The sequence below is a fragment of the Carcharhinus amblyrhynchos genome, chromosome 29 (genome assembly GCF_965287045.1).
Source record: "Carcharhinus amblyrhynchos chromosome 29, sCarAmb.v2.hapA, whole genome shotgun sequence".
Lineage (NCBI taxonomy): Eukaryota > Metazoa > Chordata > Chondrichthyes > Carcharhiniformes > Carcharhinidae > Carcharhinus > Carcharhinus amblyrhynchos.
The window spans coordinates 13,806,450-13,815,070 of NC_137352.1; the positions used below are offsets into that span (position 1 = coordinate 13,806,450).

Below are 8,621 nucleotides of genomic sequence, written 5' to 3' on the forward strand. Positions count from 1 at the left end.
GCAACTGCACAACAAATAAACATTTACAACAAAAAAGAGAAGATCCTGGAAAATCTCAGCAGGTCTGACAGCACCTGCGGAGAGAGAATAGAGTCAATGTTTTTGAGTCTGGGTGACCATTCATCAGAGTTGAATTTGGTTCAGATCGCACTGTGATGCTTTTGTTTAAATTCATTCAGAGTTTAGTGACTTATTACAAGTGTGGAAAATTTCTAACATTCATTTCAATGCGTGTAAATTAGTGGCCTAATGCATGGGGCCGAAGTGTGGATTTGCAGTTTTGAATATTTAACTTATTAAAACAATGATTGAGGTAGATGCAACGCATGACCAGATATATTCTATTTACCATTTTTTTTCTATTGAAGTTACAAGCCAATGAGCCAATTGATATATTTTTGCATCAGATAAACAAGGAATATTACTTGCAATGACTTAGTCACCTTTCTAAATCATTTCTTTGGACTAACACTCAACATTGAAGATTAGGAAATGTGTGGAAAGAAACTTTGACTGTCCAAAATAATCAAATGATTGAAGAGGTTACAATGAAACAGGATGTTATCTTTCTGTGCTAAAGTTCAGTTTGGGGGCTAGGAATCATATCCATGGAATTAGATTATGATCTGGAAATTAGTCAGGATGCAGGCTGAGTTTTGTTTGAATAGTTCATCCACAGCTAATAACTTTCTTTCTATTTTTAATTCAAGTTTCTAGGTTTCCAGATCACCAACTACCTGTCTTAGTCCTCCACACCAACATTATAGTTAAGAAAGTTCACCAATGTCTCTAACTTCTCAGGAGGCTAAGGAAATTTGGCATGTCCGCTGTGATTCTCACCAACTTTTGAAGATGCACCGTAGAAAGCATCGATTCCAGATGCATCACAGCTTGGTGCGGCTTCTGCTCTGTCTGAGACTGCAAGAAACTACAAAGGATCATGAATGGAGCCAAGTCCATCCAACATGCAAACCAGCCTCTTACTCGTTGACTCTGTCTACACTTCCCAATGCCTTGGAAAAGCAGCTAGCATAATCAAGGACCCCATGCACTCCACCTCTCTTCCACCTTCTTCCATCAGAAAAAAGATACATCAGTCTGAGATCACGTACCAACCGAATCAAGAACATCTTCCCTGCTGTCACCAGAATGGAGTTGATCTTTCTCTACACCCTAGCTATGACTGTAACACTACATTCTGGACCCTCTCGTTTCCTTCTCTATGTACAATATGCTTTGTTTGTAGAGAATACCATATTAGTATTATATAGAGCATACTGTACTTGTACACAGTGGAAACAATACTTTTCACTGTATAATAAATCAAATTAATTCAAATCAAATCATTAACATTTTTATTGTCTTGGGAGAATGTGCTGAGCCACTTTCTTGAACTGTTATAGCCCATGTGATCGATGCAATCCCACAGAGTTCTTAAGTAGCAGATTCCAGGGTTTTGGTTCACTAATTGTTACAGTGGTGTGTGGATGAAGGTGATAGCATTCCTGAGTGCCAGTTGCCACAATCCTTTTAGGCAGTTGAAGTTGCAGATTTGGAATGAGTTGAAGTGATCCTTGGTGCATTGCGTCTAGTAGGTGGTTCACACTGCTGCCACTGTGCACCGCTGGAAGAGGGAATGAATGTCGCAGGTGGTGGATGCGTGCCAGTCCATCAGTCCTTGCCAGATAGTGCCGAACTTCTTGAGTAGTGTTGGAGTTGCATGCACTCAGGGGAATGGAGTCTTCCATCACATTCCTCAGTTCCACAAAGTGGAAAAGTTTATAGTAATCAGAGTTGAGTTACTCACTGAAGAATTTCCAGCCTCTGACCTGTTCTTACATCCAGTCTAGTTAAGTTTCAGGTCAATGAATATCCCCAGGCAGCTGATGGTTGGGGAATTCAGTGATGAATTTTGCCGAGGAGAGGTGATTAGATTGTCTCTTGCTGGAGATGGTCATTTATGTGACTTGAATATTATTTGCTCTATATCAGCCCAATTCTTAATATTGTACAGGTCTTGCTGTAATTTTTTTGGGATGAGTAATTTTGAGACCAGATAAAAAGAACGGTAAAATAAAAGCTAGTAATTTCTCCTCTTCCAGCTTATATTTTGTTTTAATAATGAGCAGGTACATCCAATTTAAATTGAATTGTAACAGACAAGAATAGAGAAGAGGTAAAAAACCTTTTTGGCTGTAGCTTAGCAAATATATAGAACAGAGTCCCAGAGCAGACAATTGATTTGGGCTCAATTCAGCATAGGGTTCAGTGCAATAGGAGCGGTGTAATGTTATGGCAGATAAGCTGTGTGTTGCACTCACCTTGAACCCTCGAGGGAATTGGGTCTGCTTTGGGCACATCCCTTTTTTTCAAAACGGGTTTGATGCCCACATGATTTCCAGCTGGAGAAATGTGGTATGGTGGCACAGTGGTTAGCACTGCAGCCTCACAACACCAAGGACATGGGTTCAATTTCTGGCTTGGGTCCCTATTTGTGCAGAGTCTGCACGTTCTCCCCTTATCTGCATGGGTTTTCTCCGGATGCTCTGGTTTCTCCCACAGTCAGAAAGATGTGCTGGTTAGGTGCATTGGCCGTGCTAAATTCTACCTTAGTGTACCCGTGTGGCAACTAATTTTCACAGTAACTTCATTGCAGTGTTAATGTAAGCCAACTAATAAATAAATTTTAAATAAATTGGAAGGCCAGAGAGATTTTGGTGATGAGCTGTTTTAATGAGTATTCATGAGATGCAAAGAATGCAAATAGTATTCATGCCACCAGGGGAACTGGTCCACCAGTAACCTGCCACTAGCAAAATTGCAAACTTTTTTTTACTCTGGTGGCTTTCCGACTGCTTGGTTCCCGCTGGATTCTCCGCTTCTGCCCACCACTGGGATGGGAGAATTCCACCCTGAAGCTTTTGGAGATTTCAGTAGCACTGCTTGATTTTTTGCAGATGCTGTCTGGAGGGAAGTCTATTTGAGGCACTGTTGGGTGGTGTGTGAGGGAAAGGCATAATGGAATTGTACAGGGTCTCTGCATGGAACAGACTTCAATCATATAGTGGTTCTGCATGGGATGGACATGAATCATACAGGGTCTCTGCATGGAATGGGCATGAATCATACAGGTGTTCTACATGGGATGGACATGAAGTGTACAGGGGCTTTAAATAGGATGAACATGAATTGTAAAGAGCTCTGCGTTGAATGAACATGAATCATACAGGAGCTCTACGTGGGATGGACTTGACAACAACACCTGAGTAGATCTAAGTTAAACATGTTCTCATTTGCTCTGTCATTTCATTGCTTGATAGTACTTCAACTAGTAAATTAGTATAAAATAAACACGCCATTATTTCTAAGCAACAGACTAATGATTATCACTCACTAGAAAGGTAATTGTCAATGTCATAGTTATAGGCAGAAGTACTTGAAGAGTTTGTTAAGCATTTCAATGATCATATTGCTGACCGCAATTTCTACCCTTACATTTAATTTTAATCCCCAAAAGAGTGTTAAACCTCCTGTCTCTCACAAATTCATTATTTTACTGAAAATTAAAAAGTCAAGTGTTCTAATATATGTCAGTCACAGACTTAAAGGACAGATTTTAGTGCCAAAAATTAAATGTATAAAAGTTCCATCAGGAAATTAATTTTTTGATTAGTTTCAATATTCAAGGGATTTTTGTTTAATTAGAGAGTTTGGGACCTTGCATTTTAGTTATGAAATGGGGGGTCTACTTAAAGAAATCGGCTGTATTTAAAGTCGTGTGTGTAACACTATTTAATAATCTACATAGTTTCCAGGCGAATACCAAATTAATTTGGTACAAAATGATCGAAGAATTGTGTCATTACTGCTCTACACAACACGCACTGATGCACTGAAAAGGGCCTTCCTTACAATATCACAGTAATACTTCAATTCTAACTTGTAAACTTGACCTCTACTGCAAATATAGGACCTTTCTGTTCCTTGGATACTCGAGGTCCCAACTGTTTCGCAACAAGCTTGCTGAATTACAGCCAATTAGTGCTGAATCCAGGTCAATGCAACACTGTGAACCCTTCTCCAGGAACTTAGAACATTACTTCAAGACATTTTATTTGTAACTTCTTAAGGATGAAGAAATGGTTCCAATTTGTTCATTTCTTTGACAGTTCTCACAAACAAAAAAGATTTATTTTCCTACGATAAATTTCTACTTCATACTTGTTTTGTGAACATTGTAGAATGAAGACGATACAGGAATAAAATAATCTAAGGTACTCTTGTTCAAGAATTTAATACACTTACTAAAATAAATTGCCCTTTAGCTCAACATGTTCATTTCAAACCCAATTCACATTCATTTATTCCCAGTTACTCATCTCTTGAAACCATTTACAATATTTGCTTCAACATTCAACTCATTTCAAATATTTATCACACCTTTCAAGGAAATTGACCTCGATTTTAAAATGCTTGGGAGGAATTCTCCTGTCCTGCCCACCACGGGAATCGTAGCGGGCAATGGGGAGGCAGACCATGCAAAGATTCATTGGCCTTGAGTGGGATTCTCTGGTTTTTGGGGCAAGCATGGCTGGAGATTCCCATCCCTTGTCTCCATTTTCAAATTCCCCACTCTCCCATTTACCACACCTGTGAGCCTCATCCATCCCTATGATCTCCTTCAGCCCTACAACTCTCAGATCTCTGCGGTTCTCCAGTTGTGCTCTTGGACATCCTTATTTTAATTTCTCTACCAGTGGTGGCTGGTTCCTTCAATTGCCAAGGCCCTAAGCATTGGAATTCCTTCTTCAAGTCTCTTCTGCTTTACCTCACTGTCCTCCTTTAAATAGACCTTAAATTATGTGCATTTTTTAAACACATTGTTTGATGATCTTTCTGTGAAGTTCTTATTTACTATGTTAAAGTCACAATAGGCTGAAATCTTACCAAAAAATGGCAGAGTTTTGGTTCTGGCGTGAAAAACAGAGTGATTTGCACCAACGGTGCTGGTAGGTGCAGCATGGTGGCACAAAGGTTAGCACTGCTACCTCACAGCACCAGGAACCTGAGTTCAATTCCAGCTTTGGGTCACTGTCTGTGTGGAGTTTGCACATTCTCCGCGTGTCTGCTTGAGTTTCCTTCGGGTGCTCTGGTTTTCTCTCACAGTCCAAAGATGTGCAGGTTTGGTTGATTGGCCATGCTAAATTGACCCTAGCGTCAGGGGATTAGTAGGGTAATATGTGGGATTAAGGGAATAACTAAGTGGGATTGTTGTCGGTGCAGGCTCAATGGGCCAAATGGCCTCCTTCTGCACTGTAGGGGTTCTATGATTCTATGTTTTCAGACCAAATCTTATGCTTCATTAGTAATAATCCTTATGGCAACGAGAATTGGGCCACTCCTGCAGTGTGTTCCCTCTGATTTGCCCGCCCTGCAACGACTTAACTGCTACAAGCAATGGGGAGTTCCATACAAACAGCTCTGCAGCACCCCCCAGTACCTGTTCCACATTGACCGCAGGGGATGGCAGGCAAGGAGGCAGCACTTCACTTTTTGGAGGGGGGGGGCCTCATCAGGATAAGATGGAGTAGAAATCAAAACGGAACATGCTGGAAAATCTGACAGCATCAGTGGAGGCAGAATGGAGCCAAGGCTTCCAGTCTGGATGACTCTTCATCAGAGCAAAGAGCAAAGAAAATCAGAAGTGATTTATACGATGAGGGTGAAGGAGGGAAGGGTATAATTGGACAAAGGGAATGTAAACGGTCATGGAGAAAGCTGAGAAAGGTGCTAAAAGTGTCCATTAAATGATCGGAGTTGAATAGAGGCGAGACACCCCCTATCCCCTGCTTCAGGAGATAGCCTTACAGCAGGGTCACCACCCCCACCTGGGATGCAGTGGCAGCCCTGGTCAGGGCAACTGCACTCCAAAGAAGACAGGGCAGCAGCACCAGAAGAAGATGAATGATTTTCTTCGCTTAGCCAAGTGAGTTATCCCCAGTCTCCAAGTGGACCCCTTCACTTCCCCAACACTTTTTCTCACTCAGTCATCTTGGCCTTTGTCAATAACAAGCACCAGATCCCCCCCACCCCCCGTCCCACACTTCGCACACGGGCTGGTTTGCTGAATGGCCTGTTTTGTGCTTTACAACCTGTGTAATCCTATGTGTTGACTGGATTCTATTGACCTGCGCATGAAGGTGAAAATAATTTTTTCATTAATTTATGGGGTGTGGATATCTTTAGCTGGAAAGGAGATGTCAGCGTTGAACTAGGGTAAACACAATAACAAGTCTCACAACACCAGGCTAAAGTCCAACAGGTTTATATGGTAGCAAAAGGCACTCCACAACATCTGCTTTTGCTACCAAATAAACCTGTTGGACTTTAACCTGGTGTTGTGAGACTTCTTACTATCCTTAGCTGGGCCAGCATTTATTGTCCTTTCCTAAATGACCTTGAACTGAGTGGCTTGCTGGGCCATTTCAGAGGGCATTTAAGAGTCAAACCCATTGCTGTGGCTCTGGAGTCACATGTAGGCCAGACCAGGTAAGGACAGCAGATTTCCTTGCCCAAAAGACATTAGTGAACCAGATGGGTTTTTTCAACAATTGACAATGGTTTCCTGGTCATCATTTGACTTTGCAGTCCAGATTTTTATTGAATTCAAATTTCAACATCTGCCTCGGTAAGATTTGAACCCACGTACCCACAGTCTGCGGGCAGGAGTTTCCAGCTGCGTTCGCCCCAAAGATAAAAAATTCCATCTGAGGTCAGTGGGCAGGAGTTTCCCTTGGGTCTCTGGGTTAATAGACCAGTGACAATTCCACTATGCCACCACCTCTAACACCCACTTAACTGGTGCGTGAAGCATTAGAAAACTCAGTCCGAAGTACCAGAAGAGGGAGGAGTCATTTTAAAGAAGGATCTAGACATAGAATAGCAAATTACAAATGCCCATTTCCTGTAATTTGTATCTGTAGAATGGATCAAAATTTTGAACATATGGTAATTATGCACTTTGTATACTGCCAGCTTTGGTGCGCCTGGGAATTCCAGTTTATCTCAGTGTAAACGCTTAGTTGACAGATGAGTTCAAATTAGATTATGTAGAATTCTAACTCACGGCCATAGTGTGCCTGTGTTGTTCACAAGGGACTCTGCATTTAAAAATAAGCACCAAAACATTTTGCAGGATCATGCACTGGAACTGGGAGATGCAATCTACTCAACTTCATTTGTGCAAGATCAAGATTTAAGTTTATTTGATATCAGCTGTTTGAAAAGGGTCTATTAATTAAGTCAAGTAACTTGAGACTTCAAGAGGTGCATCTTAACACGCAGGGAGCTATGAACCTGAGTTCAAAATGTATTCCGTTTCTTGGTTAATTCCAGCAGCGAGCATTGGAAAGCTCAGCTTGGTCCAGACAGGTTGCTAACAGGTTGGCATATTCTGGCCATCAGGGAAATGTTTAAGCCCTAGCCTCTGGTCAAGCCCTTTTCCTCTTGTTTTAAAGGTTAAATTAGCCACTATAATCTTGCACCACACTTCTGAATGGTACGCAAGCATGATGGCACAGTTGTTAGCACTGCTGCCTCACAGCGCCAGGGACCCGGTTTGACTCCTGGCTTGGGTGACTGTCTGTGTAGAGTCTGCACATTCTCCCCATGTCTGCTTGGGTTTCCTCCAGGTGGTGGGGTTTCCTCCCACCGTCTGAAAGACATGCTGGTTAGGGGCTTTGATCTGAATAGGCACTGGAGTGTGACTAGGGACCAGGGGAATTTCACAGTAACTTCATTGCAGTGTAAATGTAAACCTTACTTGTGACTAATACAACTTTAACTTTAGCTATACATCTCCAGCTTTTCTCACTGTCTGTCGAACCCCAGCTACTTCTCAGTGCTTGGATCTACCATCTTCCTTATTGAATATTGTTTGTTTAGTAAACTTTCTTTTTTAAAAGGACATGTAGGAACAAGAAAACAACAAACATAAAAAAAATGACAGTGAAGCCAGATTTCTAAGGGGATTCGTGTCTTTCTGGAAAATCTGAAGTTACTGTGAACTTGTGCATAAGCATGAATAGTGCTCCCACAGCTCTCTGTGATAAAGACTTCCACAGATGCACTGCCCTCTCAGATGACAAATTCCTCCTCACCTCTGTCTTAAATGGGTGACCCCTTATTCTGAGATTATGTCCCTCTGACCCCAAACATTCCCATAAGGTTCCGTGGTGCAATGGTGAGCACTCTGGACTTTGAATCCAGCGATCTGAGTTCAAATCTCAGTGGAAACTTGCTTTAAACAAAGAATGAAGAAAATTACAGCATTGAAACAGGCCTTCAGCCTTCCAAGCCTGCACCGACTATGCTGACCGGCTGAACTAAAAATGCCTATCATTCCAGGACCACATCCCTCTATTCCCATCCTATTCATGTATTTGTCAAGACACCTCTTAAAAGCCACTATCATATCTGCTTCTACTACCCCCTCCAGCAGAGAGTTCTAGGCACCCATCCCCTTCTGAGTAAAAAAACTGGCCTCATATGCCTTTGTTAAACCTTGCCCCTCACACCTTAAACCTATGCCGCCCAGTAACTGACTCTTCCACCATGGGAAA

General features: G+C 41.8%; 1 non-coding gene across 1 annotated transcript; it reads left to right on the plus strand.

Moving 5' to 3' along the window:
* Positions 1–8,225: 8,225 nt before the first annotated feature.
* trnaq-uug (transfer RNA glutamine (anticodon UUG)) lies at positions 8,226–8,297 on the plus strand. The gene has a single exon. It is a non-coding gene; the product is annotated as a tRNA-Gln (tRNA).
* Positions 8,298–8,621: the final 324 nt, after the last annotated feature.